At 40.2% G+C, this 15,639-nt stretch overlaps 1 non-coding gene and 1 pseudogene across 1 annotated transcript; one reads left to right on the top strand and one right to left on the bottom strand.

Moving 5' to 3' along the window:
- Positions 1–6,585: 6,585 nt before the first annotated feature.
- LOC123600249 lies at positions 6,586–6,716 on the bottom strand. Its single transcript, XR_006713608.1, has one exon. It is a non-coding gene; the product is annotated as a small nucleolar RNA SNORA18 (small nucleolar RNA).
- Positions 6,717–9,577: 2,861 nt separating this feature from the next.
- On the top strand, positions 9,578–9,728 carry LOC123600069 (annotated as a pseudogene).
- The last annotated feature ends 5,911 nt before the right edge of the window (positions 9,729–15,639 follow it).

Below are 15,639 nucleotides of genomic sequence, written 5' to 3'. Positions count from 1 at the left end.
GTTTGTGAGTTCAAGCCCCTCATCAGGCTCTGTGATGATAGTGCCCCTCCTGTGCACATGCACTCACTCTCTCTCTCTCAAAACAAATAAATAAACTTAAAAAAGAAAGAAAGCAAATATGGCAAAACACTAACAATTTAAAAAAATGACTTTAGGGAGCCAACCATCGTGATATCTAGAGGAAAAGTGTTTCAGGCAAAGAGAACAGTTTATTCAAAGAAACCAAGCAGGAGTGTGCCTGGTATGTTCTCAGAACAGTATGACGGGTATTGGAGTGACTATAAATGACCCCATTTTAAAATAATGAATTAACATTTTTATCAGTGTAACAATTAGTATTTTTTTCAGTGCTCATCATATGCATCATATGATATAATCCTTAAACGAATTTAGACAATAGGTACTCTTTTTTTAAGTCAACTCTTTTTTTTTTTTTTTTTTTTTTTTTTTTAGAGAGAGGGAGAGCAAGTGTGCACGTGCATGCACAAACAGGGGAGAGAGGCAGAGGGAGAGAGAATCTTTTTTTTTTTTTAATGTCTATTTATTTTTGTAGAGAGATAGAGCGTGAGCAGAGGAGGGGCAGAGACAGGGAGACACAGAATTTGAAGCAGGCTCCAGGCTCTGAGCCGTCAGCACAGAGCCCTATGCAGGGCTTGAACCCGTGAACCACGAGATCATGACCTGAGCCGAAGTCGGACACTTAACCAACTGAGCCACCGAGGCTCCCTGAGAGAGAGAATCTTAAGCACGCTCCACACTCAGCATGGAGCCCAATGTGAGACTTGATCTCATGATCCTGGGATCATGACCTGAACCAAAATTAAGAGTAGGATGCTCAACTGACTGAACCACCCAGGTACCCCAATAGGTACTCTTATTATTACCCCCATTTGCCTTTTCAGAGAAGTTAAGAACCCAAGATAACACAATCTCCCTCACTGTATCCTTTAGGAATCCCCAGAGGATGGGCCATAGAGACTGTTTCTATTATAGAATTGAGCTGCTGCCTGTCGTTTTGTATTCCCTTGCAGACTCCCTGGTGTCTGCTAGTATTGCCATCTTTCTGCTGTTGACTGCTGCCACATTTTTGAACACAGGCGATGTCCACACCATTGCCCATTTTCTGCAGACTACCACCATCAGGGGTTCTTGTTCTTCTCCAGGTAGGAGGGAAGCAGCTTTTGTGCTTCCTAACCTGTTCTTTGGTGAGACATATTTTTCTTTTTGCAAAAGTCCTCTCCTTCCAGAGACCACAGGTACTTGGAGGAAAGAGAGGTAGTTAGGACATAGGTTGGAAACAGGTTCAAACTTCAGACCATCTGTTCTAACAGCCATGTTTTACTTCTCAGTCTGGCTCATGCAACTAAATACAGGATGGTTTCCTCTCATGAGCCTATTGTTGCTCTCTTCAATCTGTCATTTTCTGAGGACTTCCTGCCATCAGATCAGTACCTGAATGAAATAAAAAAAAATTTTTTTTTTAAATGTTTATTTATTTTTGGGGCGCCTGGGTGGCTCAGTCGGTTAAGCGTCCGACTTTGGCTCAGGTCATGATCTCTCAGTCTGTGAGTTCGAGCCCCACGTCAGGCTCTGTGCTGACAGCTCAGAGCCTGGAGCCTGTTTCGGATTCTGTGTCTCCCTCTCTCTGACCCTCCCCTGTTCATGCTCTGTCTCTGTCTGTCTCAAAAATAAATAAACGTTAAAAAAAAATTTTAATGTTTATTTATTTTTGAGAGAGAGAGAGCTACAGAGAGTGAGTGGGGAGGGGCAGAGAGGGAGAGGGAGACACAGAATCTGAAGCAGGCTCCAGGCTCCAGGCTCCGAGCTGACAGCACAGAGCCCGACACAGGGCTCTAACTCATGAACCGTGAGATCACGGCCTGAGCTGAATTTGGACTGAGCCATGCAAGTGCCTCTGAAATCTTTTTTTTCTTAAGATTTTAGTTTTAAGTAATCTGTACATCCAATCTCAAACTCACAACCCTGAGATCAAGAGTTGCACGCTTTACTGACTGAGCTAGCCAGGCACCCCCTGAATGAAAATATTAATGTCTTTCCTTTATTTACCCTAAATACTCTAGACCCTGTGTAAATCAAGAGCATCTGTTTCAATTGAGTTCCTATTTTAGTTGAAAAGTTCCCTGAACATTAAAAAATTTTTTCCTGAACATTGAGACATAACAGTTTGAATAGCCTCCAGAGAGGGTAGTCTACCCAGAAAACACAGAGGTGATATGTTTTGGGGAGCCAACTCTTCAAAACAGCCCAAGAAAATCTCATCTCTGACCAGTTAAATTATACTTACACTCTTTCATCATTTTCTTGTGAGCTTGTACAAAATGAGCAATTCCCTCTAAAGTTATTAACTCTAGATTCATGGTCAAAATTGAGTTTCTTGTAAAACTAAGGTCCAGATCCTGAACTACATCATGGTATGGGCCTGAACAGACTATTGGCTGGTCTCTAGTTTTGACATCAGCACCTCTGCTCCAACTTCAACATTCCTTGCCCTCAGGGGACTTACTTTTTCAAAAAATAAGATCTATGCATGTTTAACAATTATAAAATTGTAAAAGATAGCTCATTCATTTATATGCCTGCAACATACTAGACTCTATACTTTGTTCTGGTCATTCAAAGACGTACAATACATAATCTGTGCCCTGAAACTGCTGCTGATTGATGGGGAAAGCCTACTAGTACAGACACAATTACAATGTAGCAGAGGGGCACCTGGGTGGCTCAGTCCGTTAAGCAACGGACTTCGGCTCAGGTCATGGTCTCGTGGTTCAGGAGTTTGAGCCCTGTGTCGGGCTCTCTGCTGACAGCTCAGAGTCTGAAACCTGCCTCACATTCTGTGTCTCCCTCTCTCTCTGCCCCTCCCCCATGCTCTCTCTCTCTTAAAAATAAGTAAACATTAAAAAAACAAACAGTGTAGCAGGAGTTCAAATCTCAGCTTCATCTCCTACTATTTGATGGATCTTAAGTCCTCGGGTAAATGATTTAACTTCTTTGGCACTTTTCTAGTATGTAAAATAGAAGTAACATCTACCTCAAAGAGTTATTGTGACTATTAAACAAGATAGTATCTTTGTTTGACTTAACCTAAGTGCTCAGTAAATGGCATGTAATTAAATTAAATTAAGACAATAATTCAAATAGACCATAGGAGGGAGATATCAAGAAGGAAACTAAAGAAATGTGGAACAAAATTCACACCACTTGCTTCCACTAAGGGTAAACATACATATCACATCCTACAGATAGGAAACAAACATACAAACACAACTTTGTGCCCCAAGAAAACAAAAACAAAACACAACAAAACCAGGTTTCAGTTCTAGATCCGGGATTAAGTGAAATTTTGAGACTTTGTGTAATTTATACTCTCAAACAAAAACAACTCTAACCCTGCCTTTTGCAATGCTAATACCTGAAGATAAGGGAAAAGCTTTACAGATGAGATACACCTGTGAGAAAATCGCTGTTTGTTTTTTTTTTTTTTTTTTTTTCCTCTGTTAACAGAACCTTGGTAACCAAACTGAGTATTTTCCTTTTAATATATGTTTTATGTATACTCAATAGGAGTGTCTTTATTTAGGGTGGGGGGTGGCCATGTGACCAATAATGTAACTAACCTTGGAGACTGCGTTCAACCCAATGGGCAATCAATCATGCCTATGTGACGAAGCCTTTATAAAAACTCTGTACCTGGAAGCTCAAATGAGCTTCCCTGGTTGGTAGTCCTCTATGAATATTGTCAAACATCAACACTGGGAGAGTAACAATGTGTCAACTGCATGAGAAAGGACATTGAAAGTTTTATGTTTGAAGTGCTCCCAGATTTTTGCCTTTTATGTGCTCCTTTCATGAGCTAATTTTGATACGTATCCTTTCCCTTTAAGAAATAGTAACCATGGCGGGGGTGGAGGGGTGGGCGGAGGGGCCCTGGCTGGCTCACTCTGTGGAGCATGAAACTCTTGATCTTGGGGTTGTGAGTTTGATCCCCACTTTGTGTGTGGGGATAACTTAAAAATTAAAAAATTTTTAAAAATTGTAACCATGAGTATAAAGCAGCTTTTAGTAAGTTCTGTGAGTCCTTCTAGTATTACCAAACCTGAGGGTGGTTTTGGGAACCCTCTAAAATTTGCATTTAGTGTCAGAGTAAGGGCAGTCTTGTGGAAAGTGTGTGCTCCCTAAACATGATAGTTGGCTCTAAACCTTACAGTTTGGCTAACTCCAGGCATATGGATTTAGTAAAAAGACAAGAGAACTTTAAAATGATTCACTTGGTTTATGTAACACATATATGAATGATCCTGAATGTGTGGTAGAACGGAAATCTAAATAGAGTAGGACCTGTTGTTTCTAACTTGTCTGGAGCTTCATGATCTCTTGAGAAGTATAAGGGTTCTGGAGGCATGACTTTTTCTCTCTCCTTTCTCAAAGGGAAATAGGAAAGTCTTATGGAAATATACAAATGAACTAAGCCACATTGGAGAGAAAAGCTCTATGTATAGACAAGGTGTTAATAAACCTTAAAGTTGTGCCCCTAGATTGGTCTATTATCTGCACAAGTATTACATAACAGTGCATAATGACACAAGGGGAGATCCAGTTATAAAATTCTTCAGAAATTCCTAGCTTTCCCAAGATTCAAATAAGATTCTTCTATTGTGTGAAATATTTTCTGAGTAAACATGCAGCATACTTTGCATATTTCCAAAAAAAAAAAGATTATAACTTATCTAAAGTTTAACAGAACTCTTATTTTGATTGACTTACAGAGATTAATACTTGTATGACTTGTATTCATATCTTGTCTGCTCTGATAACTCTTTAAAAGATTACAATTTTGGGGGCGTCTGGGTGGCTCAGTCAGTTAAGTGTCTGACTTCGGCTGAGGTCATGGTTCATGGGTTCGAGCCCTGCATTGGGCTTTGCACTGACAGCGTGGAATCTGCATAGAATTCTCTTTCCCCCTCCTCTCTCTGCCTCTCCCCTGCTCGCACTTTCTCAAAATAAATAAATAAACTTTTTAAAAAATTAAAAATGTTTTTTCTCCCATAAATTTTAAAAATATCGTCCTCACATTCAAACTTCAAATTCAAAATAGTAAAACTGTTATACACCTAAACTTTATTTGGAGTTTCCTAGACAAACCACAAAGAGGTTCACTTTCACCTGGTAAATGGAGATGATGTTAATCATAATTAAATATATTTGGCATTCTCCAGATATTTAATTATTTTATCACTACTGTGAAAATTCTCTTGTCTCTCAAGCTCAAAATCTGAGAAGAGCTGCTAAATAAAAAAGAAAAGCTCAGAGTGCCTGGCTGGTTCAGTTGGTAGAGCATGTGACTCCTGATCTTGGGGTTATGAGTTCAAGCCCTCTGTTGGGTATAGAGATTACACACACACACACACACACACACACACACAAGACTTAAAAGAAAAATAAAAGCCTGATTCCTATAAGGTAATTATATATATATATATATATATATATATATATATATATATAATCAAAATGATATCAATTTTTGGTAAGAGTAGGATTCAGTAATTGTGTACTTTTTAGGTTGGCTAGAAACATGCTCATGTTCACATACAAAGACAGTGCATTAGTTTCCTATTGTTGTAACAAATTACCACAAATTTAGTGGCTTAAAACAACACAAATTTGTTGCCTGATAGTGGTAGGTAAAAAATGGGCTTCATGGGGCTAAAATCAGTGTGTCAGCAAGACATTTAGAGCTTGTAGGCTCCAGGAGGGAATCTTTTTTTGCCTTTTCCAACTTCTGAAGGTTTCCCACATTCATGGCTCGGCTTCAGTTGTTACATCTCCTCCTCAGACTCTATCTTGCCCCCTTCTTTTAATTATAAGGACTCTTATGATAATATTGGGTGCATCTGAATAATTAAGAATAACCTCCCTATCTCAAGATTCTTTTTTATTTAAGCCAATAACTTTTTATTTAAGGAATTTTACATGTGATTGCTGCCACTGCCAATCACCATAGTTCCTCCAAAGTCAGAATCATAATCTTCAAAAAATTCCTTTTAAAAAGAACTTTTTGGGGGTGCCTGGGTGGCTCAGTTCGTTGTGTGTCCAACTTTGGCTGCGGTCATGATCTCATGGTTTGTGAGTTTGAGCCCTGCATCAGGCTCTTTGCTGTCAGTGCAGGGGTCTGCTTCAGATCCTCTGCCCCCTCCCCACTCTCTCTCTCTAAAATAAATAAAGTTAAAATAAAAAAAAAGAACTGTTGTTCAATCCACAGTTGTCACTGTCAGTCCAGAGTTCTTTCAGTTGGACTTTTTTGATCTCCACTTGAATATGGACAGACTTTTAAAATTCTCCACCTGTAATCTTTGGGATCCAATTTCTTTCAGGCCACGTTCAGGGTCACAGTCGATGGATCTGCCTGGTACTCAATTTCAAATACCCTCTGAATGTGAATGAGTTCAAATCATATTCACTCCTAAACTACCACACCCTAGAACTGTACAGATTGTTGAGATATGCCAATACCTAAAATTAAAAAAAAAAATACTATTAGGTCTCTCACAAGTTTTAGCAGATAGATGTCTTATAATTCTTTCCCACAGATCTAACATATAAGAAATGTGAATAAAGGAAACCACATATGTACTCTATGAGGTGTTTCCAACAATGTAGGTCTACAGAAAAGCCCCGTTGGGATAGACCTCAATTCCCTTCTCAAGATTCTTTTTTTTTTTAATTTTTTTAAACATTTATTTATTTTTGAGACAGAAGGAGACAGTGCGAGTGGGAGAGGGAGACACAGAATCTGAAACAGGCTCCAGGCTCTGAGCTGTCAGCACAGAGCCCGACGCGGGGCTTGAACCCACGGACCGCGAGATCATGACCTGAGCCGAAGTCAGACGCCCAACTGACTGAGCCACCCAGGCGCCCCTCCCATCTCAAGATTCTTAACTTAATTGCATTTGCAAATTCCTTTTGCTATGTATGGTAACATTCACAGGTTCTAGGGCTAGAAATGGGCATTTTTTGGTGGGGGCATTATTCTGCCTATCACAGAGAGGCACCATAACTCTCAAAAAATCAGTTACTCTTAAAAAAATCAGTTATTCTTGGGGGGCCTGGGTGGCTCAGTCAGTTAAGTGTCTGACTCTTGGTTTTGGCTCAGGTCACAATCTCACGGTTCGTGAGTTCAAGACCTGTGTAAGGTTCTGCGCTGGCAGTGTGGAGTCTGCTTGGGAATCTTTCTCCCCTCTCTCTCATTCCCTCTCCCCCTCAAAAATAAATAAATAAACATTAAAAAAATTTTTTTTTGAATCAGTTAATCTTTTTAAAAAGATGAGTGATTTTATTTCTAGGTACCTGGAAATAATATGGTAATTTAAGAAAAACAGCCATTTTTTAAGGAATGCATTCTGAGCCACCCAGACCCCCCCCCCCATTTTTTAAAAGTGTATTTGATTTTGAAAGAGAGAGAGAAAGAATGAGTGGCAGAGGGACAGAAGGAGAAGACAGAAGAGAATCTCAAGCAGGCTCCATACTCTGCACTGAGCCCCACAGGGGCTTCATCTCATGACTGTGAGATCATGACCTGAGCCAAAATGAAGAGTCAGACAATCAACCGTCAAGGAAAGCATTCTAAAGTATGTAGAGATGAAATGGCATGTCTGGAGTTTGACCTAAGAGAATTCAGGAGAGAAAGAAGACGACAGAGAGGAAGGAAGTTTGCCAAATCTTGATGCTTTTTGTATCTGGGTGATGTATATTTGGGGATGTGAAAAGGTGGCTAAAGAAGATACAATTTGAGTCCTGCTAAATAGATGAGAAACCTATAGAGAGTGATCCAAGTGAAGAGAACTTTCCCTCACCTTTTAAAATGTTTTGTATTTTATGATGCTTTGACCTTAGGGACCCAGAGAGGAACTGCCCCTCCCAGAGGTAGTAAAGAACTTGCCTGAGAATAAGCCTTTGATAAGCAAACCAACCAATCCTGAGTCCACCCCTCCTTTTACCAGGTTCCTGCAATTGAGGACACTAACCTCCCACCCTAAATCACTCTAGGGCCAGGTACTGGGCACCAGGGAACCATTCTTATAGCTGGGAGCCCAGGGAAATCAAACTATCCAATCCTAAACCTGCTTAGTTTGCTTATCCTGCCTCACCCCTTCCTTCCCATGAAAACCCAAAGAAAAGCTTTAGCCTACACTTTCCCCTCACTCTGTTTACCTCATGGTGCTTGCCGTGTGGTCTTGTGTGGTGTGCCATGCCTCCTGCTTCTAGGGATCCATGAGTATAAAAACTTCTTCCTTTATGCCAGTTTCTGTGTCTCCACGTCTTACGATACCTGACTAAAACAAATCTCGAGTACATTTTAAAGTAATCATGCCCTTCCTAAAACAAAACCATATGAGGAGTTAGAAGAATACTACAGATGTAAGCTCAGCAAAAGTAGAGTCTTTATGTGTTTTGTTCACTGCTGAAAGTGGAACGCAACTGTAAAAAACAAACAAACAAACAAACAAACAAACAAACAAACCTATGTGGCATTTACATGGCAAGTGGATGGTGGGCTACAATGAACCCAGTATCTGTCAATGAAAGATGGTTAGTCATGAGATGCAGTGGCAAAACATTTGGCAGAATTATTGCCTGAGATGACTTGAGCAGCAGACTATGTGTCTACTGACTCCTGGGGGAATAGAAAATAGAAACTTAATAGAGGTTATTTTTAACAGTGTGTGGCAAGATATTATAAGAAAGGGATGAGATCAGGAAAGAATTCCCTCATGGGTTTCTAAGAAGAAATAGAAGGGAATAGAATCTAAAATTTGGAAACTCGCAGGTAAAACTTCTGCTTCTATATCTCAATTATAAGAAATTAGGGGCAGCAGGGTGGCTCAGTCGGTTGAACGTCTGACTTTGGCTCAGGTCATGATCTCATAGTTCATGAGTTCCAGCCCTGTAATGGGCTTGCTGCTGTCAGTCAGCTCAGAGCCTGCTTTGGATCTTCTTCCCTACCCGCTGCCACCTCTGCCCCTTCCCCACTTGTGTTCTTTCTCTCAAAAATAAATAAATCTTTAAAAAAAAAAAGAAGAAATTAGTTAAGGAAGGCTATGAGCTTTTCCTTTGCCTCTTTTTCTTTCCCCTTCATTTCCTTTTCTTTCTTTCTTTCTTTCTTTCTTTCTTTCTTTCTTTCTTTCTTTCTTTCTTTCTTTCTTTCTTTGACTTTCCCTTCCTGAACTATTCCATCCCAAAGTCATTAGGTGGAGCTGAGAAGCTAAGTGACGACATAGTGTCACCTGGACAGAGGAGTCAGAGGCTGACTGGGGTAAGAAGGGTGTCCTTTGGTGGGGAGACCTACCAATGGATGTTAGAACTTGGATAGGGGGAGGAAGACATTCATTCAGATGGTTGCCCAGTACAGGATATTGGAGCTTGAGTGGAGTAAGGGCATCCTCATGGAGTAACAGACTGTTATGAGGTCTCAGAACCATCAGAGGTGTTGACTCACCCCCACAGAAAGAGAACTTTACAATATTTACCCAATGGGATTTCAAAATGATGTGATCCTATCGCTTCTCGGCCTTTTGGCTAAGATCAAGTGTAGTGTCAAAATGATGTGATCCAGTGAGAACTGTGTGTTCAATTCTTCCTTGTTCTGAATGAGAGTGTTTCAATTTTCCTGTCTTTGTTGCATTACCAATGGGCATGGGTGTGTCTGGGCAGATTATTTGTCTTTTTAGTTCATAGGTCACCAGACCATAAAGAGCCATATTTGAACCTGATAGAGAAAACTGGACATTACCTGGAAAGCTTGGACTTTGAGCTGAATATATTTACTGGGTGGAACTTTGGGCTGTCCTCTTTGGAGATGGGGAGAGTATTATCTATACAAAGGAAAAATATTTGGTGACAAAAAGAGCTGACTCTGCCACAGGCTGCCTAGATGGTCACAAATCTCTTTTCCTTTCATTAAGTCACAAGAAAATGACATATTCCAGGCTTACTTGGTTGGGGCCATGAGTCTTGATTCTGGCCAAGAAGATATGGGTAGAAGTCATGTCCCATTTCTTGCCTGCCTTATTATTTTTTTTTTGACCTTTTGAATGCAGAGAGGATCCAGTCCACATCTCTGAGAAGACCTTGGAACAGGGACTGGTAAATGATCACCCATGGGTGAAATCCAGCCCACCACAGTGTTTGTAAATAAATGTTTATTGGAACATAGTCATGTCCATTTATTTGTTTATTTTTTTTTAATTTTTTTTCAGCATTTATTTATTTTTGGGACAGAGAGAGACAGAGCATGAACGGGGGAGGGGCAGAGAGAGAGGGAGACACAGAATCAGAAACAGGCTCCAGGCTCCGAGCCATCAGCCCAGAGCCCGACGCGGGGCTCCAACTCACGGACCGCGAGATCGTGACCTGGCTGAAGTCGGACGCTTAACCGACTGCGCCACCCAGGCGCGCCTATTTGTTTATTTTTTATGTTGCTTTCATGCCACAATTGCAGAACGGTGACAGTATGTTCCAAAAAACTTAAAATATTACTATCTTTTATAGAAAATGTTTGCGGGGTGCCTGAGTGGCTCAGTCGGTCGAGCATCTGACCTCGGCTCAGGGCATGATCTCACGGTTCGTGAGTTCGAGCCCCGCTTCAGGCTCTGTGCTGACAGCTCAGGGCCTGGAGCCTGCTTCAGATTCTGTGTCTCCCTTTCTCTCTGCTCCTCCCCTGCTCACACTCTGTCTCTCTCTCAAAAATAAATGAAGATTAAAAAAAAAAAAAAAAAGAAAATGTTTGCATATACCTGCCTCAGAAGATGGTGCCACCGTAAGTTGATAGGAGACAGAATCCTTGAATCAAAATATGAAAAGCTGCCTGCTGAACATTCAATTCAGGCTGTGATATGAATGAAAAATAGTTTAACTTTGTTAAAATATTGAAATAATTGAGTTATTTGTTAGTAGCTAGTTACTTTATTACTAAAATATTCCTTTCCCCAGTACCTAGATTAGTGCCTGGCTCATGGCAGGAACTAAATAATTATTTGTCTACAAAAGTAGTATATTCACAGTATAACAAACAATCTAAATATTACCTCAAAAAATTAACTTAGAATTTGGAAGTCCCTGTAATCCTTCATCAAGAAATAACCATTGTAGGGGCGCCTGGGTGGCGCAGTCGGTTAAGCGTCCGACTTCAGCCAGGTCACGATCTCGCGGTCCGTGAGTTCGAGCCCCGCGTCGGGCTCTGGGCTGATGGCTCAGAGCCTGGAGCCTGTTTCCGATTCTGTGTCTCCCTCTCTCTCTGCCCCTCCCCCGTTCATGCTCTGTCTCTCTCTGTCCCAAAAATAAATAAACGTTGAAAAAAAAAAAAAAGAAATAACCATTGTTAAGAATTTGATGTATATGATTGTTAAGTTTTGTATGTATGCATATATATGTATGTATACACACACACACACACACACACACACACACACACACATATCTGTATATATATCAGATAACTTGACCTAGTGGATTAAGATAATGGACTCTAGAGCCAGACTGCCCGGGTTCAAATTCTAGTTTTTAGTCTATGAGCTCTTGCACAAGTTACTTACTTAAACTATTCCCCATTTTGCTCACTTACAAATGGTGTTATTATACACTTATCACACAGGGGCAGATTATTTGTGAATAATTGTGAAGATTAAATAAAATAATGTACTATGCTTAAGGAAGTATCTTACAAATGGTGTTTGCTATTATTAGTAATAGTAATAGTAATAGAACTACTTTAGTAGCAGTTTTCTTCCCTCACAGAAATATGAATCATAGAATTTCCCCCACCAAATATAGCTCAGGCATTCTTCCAAGTCAGTATCTACAGATTAATCTTATTTAATTAACTAATTAATTATTAAGTTTAAAATTTTAATTCCAGTATAGTGAATATACAGTGTTATATTAGTTACAGGTGTGCAATATAGTGATTCAACAATTCTATACATTACCCAGTGCTCATCCTGATAAGTGTACTCTTTAATTCCCATCACCTATTTCACCAATCCCCTCACCCCATCAGTTTGTTCTCTATAGTTAAGACTCTCTCTCTCTCTTTTCCTTTGCTCATTTGTTTTGTTTCTTAAATTCCACATATGAGTGAAATCATGTGGTATTTGTCTTTCTCTGACTGACTTATTTCTCTTAGCATTATACTCTCTAGCTCCATCCATGTTGTTGCAAATGGTAAGATTTCATTCCTTCTTATGGCTGAATAATATTTCATTGTGTATATATACCACATCTTCTTATCCATTTATCTATGGATGGAGACTTGGGCTGCTTCCATAATTTGGCTACTGTAAATAATGCTGCAATAAACATAGGGGTGCATGTATCCCTTTGAGTTAGTGGTTTTATTTATTTGCTTATTTTGAGGGGTAAACACCCAGTAGTGTGATTACTGGATCATAAGGTAGTTCTATTTTTAATTTTGTGCGAAATTTTCATACTATTTTCCACAGTGTCTGCACCATTTTGCATTCCCACTAACAATGCATGAGAGTTCCTTTTTCTCCACATCCTCGCCAACACTTGTTTCTTGTGCTGTTGATTTTAGCCATTCTGAACAGTGTGGGGTGATATCTCATTGTAGTTGATTTGCATTTTCCTGATGATAAGTGTTGTTGAGCATCTTTTCATGCATCTGTTGGCCATCTGTATGTCTTCTTTGGAGAAATGTTTGTTCATGTCTTCTGCCCATTTTTATTTTTTTTTTTAATTTTTTTTTCAACGTTTATTTATTTTTGGGACAGAGAGAGAGCATGAACGGGGGAGGGTCAGAGAGAGAGGGAGACACAGAATCGGAAACAGGCTCCAGGCTCTGAGCCATCAGCCCAGAGCCCGACGCGGGGCTCGAACTCACGGACCGCGAGATCGTGACCTGGCTGAAGTCGGACGCTTAACCGACTGTGCCACCCAGGCGCCCCTTCTGCCCATTTTTAAACTGGATTATTTGTTTTTTGGGTGTTAAGTTGTATAAGGTCTTTATATATTTTGGGTACTACCCCTTTACTGGATATGTCATTTGCAAATATCTTCTCCCATTCAGTAGGCTGCCTTTTAGTTTCGTTCATTGTGTCCTTTGCTGTGCAGAAGCTTTTTTCTTTCTAAGTAATCTCTACACCCAATGTGGGGCTCAAACTCACAACCCTAAGATCAAGAGTCACATGCTCTACCAACTAAGCCAGACTGGTGCTCCAAGAAGCTTTTTATTTTGATGTAGTCCCAAGTTTATTTTTGCTTTTATTTCCATTGTCCCAGGAGACATATCTAGAAAAATGTTGCTACGGCCAATGTCAGAGAAATTACTGCCTGTGCTCTTTTCTAGGATTTTTATGGTTTCAGGTCTCACATTTAGGTCTTTAATCCATTTTGAGTTTATTTTTGTGTTATGGTGTCAGAAAGTGGTTCAACTTCATTCTTTTTCGCAACACCATTTGTTGAAGAGACTGTCTTTTTCCCTTTGTATGTTTTTTCCTCCTTTGATGAATACCATGTAATTGTGGGTTTATTTCTGGTTTTTCTATTCTGTTCCATTGCTCTATGTCTCTATTTATGTGCCAGTACCATACTGTTTTGATTACTACAGCTTTGTAATATAACCTGAAGTCTGGAATTGGGATACCTCCAGTTTTGTTTTTCAAGATTGCTTTGGCTATTCAGGGTCTTTTGTAATTCCATACAAATTTTGGGATTGTTTGTTCCACTTCTGTGAAAAATGCTGTTGGTAGATTCGTCTCATTTTAACAAGTGATTGCATAGGATTCTATTCCACATATGTAGTATAATTTATGTATCTAATTCCCCACTGATAGACAGGAAATTGTATAGTTTTTCAGCTCTTACCAACAATGCTGTAGAGAACATTCTTTTTTTTTTTTTTTTTCAACGTTTATTTATTTTTGGAACAGAGAGAGACAGAGCATGAACGGGGGAGGGGCAGAGAGAGAGGGAGACACAGAATCGGAAACAGGCTCCAGGCTCTGAGCCATCAGCCCAGACCCCGACGCGGGGCTCGAACTCACGGACGGCGAGATCGTGACCTGGCTGAAGTCGGACGCTTAACCGACTGCGCCACCCAGGCGCCCCTGTAGAGAACATTCTTGAATATATGTGCTATGAACAATTGTGTCAGCACTACTAAAGGATACATTCCTAGAACAGGAATGTCATGTCAAATTTCTGTATATATAAAATTTTGATATTCTCAATTTGTCCTCCAATAAAACTGTATCATTTACACTCTTTCTATTCATGATTCAGAGTATTCATCTTAACAACCCATGACAATAATAGGCATTATCTATCTTTGCAAAACAGGTAGGTAAAATATTCTATCTCATTTTTTTAATGTTTATTTCTGAGAGAGAGAGAGAAAGTAAGAGACACAGAGAGAGAGAGAGAGAGAGAGAGAGAGAGAGAGGATGAGTGGGGGAGGGGCAGAGAGAGAGAGAGAGACAGAGACAGAGGATCTGAATTGGGCTCTGCACTGACAGCAGAGAGCCCGATGCAGGGCTTGAACCCATGAACTATGAGATCATGACCTGATCATTGGCTGAGCCACCCAGGCGCTCGTATCTCATTTTTAAAAAGATTTTTAAGTAATCTTTACACCCATCATGGGGCTCAAAATCACAACCCCAAGATCAAGAGTTGCATGCTCCACTAACTGAGCCATCCAGTCACCCCTGTATCTCATTTTATTTTATTTTATTTTATTTTTTTTTTCAACGTTTTATTTATTTTTGGGACAGAGAGAGACAGAGCATGAACAGGGGAGGGGCAGAGAGAGAGGGAGACACAGAATCGGAAACAGGCTCCAGGCCCTGAGCCATCAGCCCAGAGCCCGACGTGGGGCTCGAACTCACGGACCGTGAGATCGTGACCTGGCTGAAGTCGGACGCTCAACCGACTGCGCCACCCAGGCGCCCCTGTATCTCATTTTAATGTGTATTTCTTTTATTATTATTAGAGATGCTATCCTTCTTTTCATAGGAAAGGGATTAGGATAAAAACAATCAGCTCTGAAAACATCACACTTGGTTAAACTTATTTGAGAACAAAGAAAGCTCACAACTCCTTCAGTGTTTGAGCAAGGGAACCAATGAAGACTAAACTGATACTTAGGAAACATTATCAACCCTTGTACCATTGCAAAGGCTAACAATTCATTCCTCTACTACTGTGTTTTTTAAATGATAGTTTTGTTTTATCCCAAAATGTCTCCTTTAAAAATACCTTATCAGGGCGCCTGGCTGGCTCAGTCAGTTAGGTGTTCAACTTCAGCTCAGGTCATGATCTCGTGATTCTTCAGTTCCAGCCCCACATCAGGCTCTGTGCTGACAGCTCAGAGCCTGGATCCTGCTTCAGATTCTGTGTCTCCCTCTCTCTGGCCCTCCCTCATTTGCACTCTGCCTCTCTCTGTCTGAAAATAAACAGTAAAATAATAATAATAAATACCTTATCAACTGGTGGGAATGCAAACTGGTGCAACCATTCTGGAAAACAGTATGGAGGTTCCTCAAAAAATTAAAAATAGAACTACCCTACGATCCAGCAATTGCACAACTAGGTATTTATCTA

Source organism: Leopardus geoffroyi, chromosome C1, assembly GCF_018350155.1.
Source record: "Leopardus geoffroyi isolate Oge1 chromosome C1, O.geoffroyi_Oge1_pat1.0, whole genome shotgun sequence".
NCBI lineage: Eukaryota > Metazoa > Chordata > Mammalia > Carnivora > Felidae > Leopardus > Leopardus geoffroyi.
Note: the sequence above shows the minus strand (reverse complement) of the source record. Positions and strands in the feature narration are given on the sequence as shown.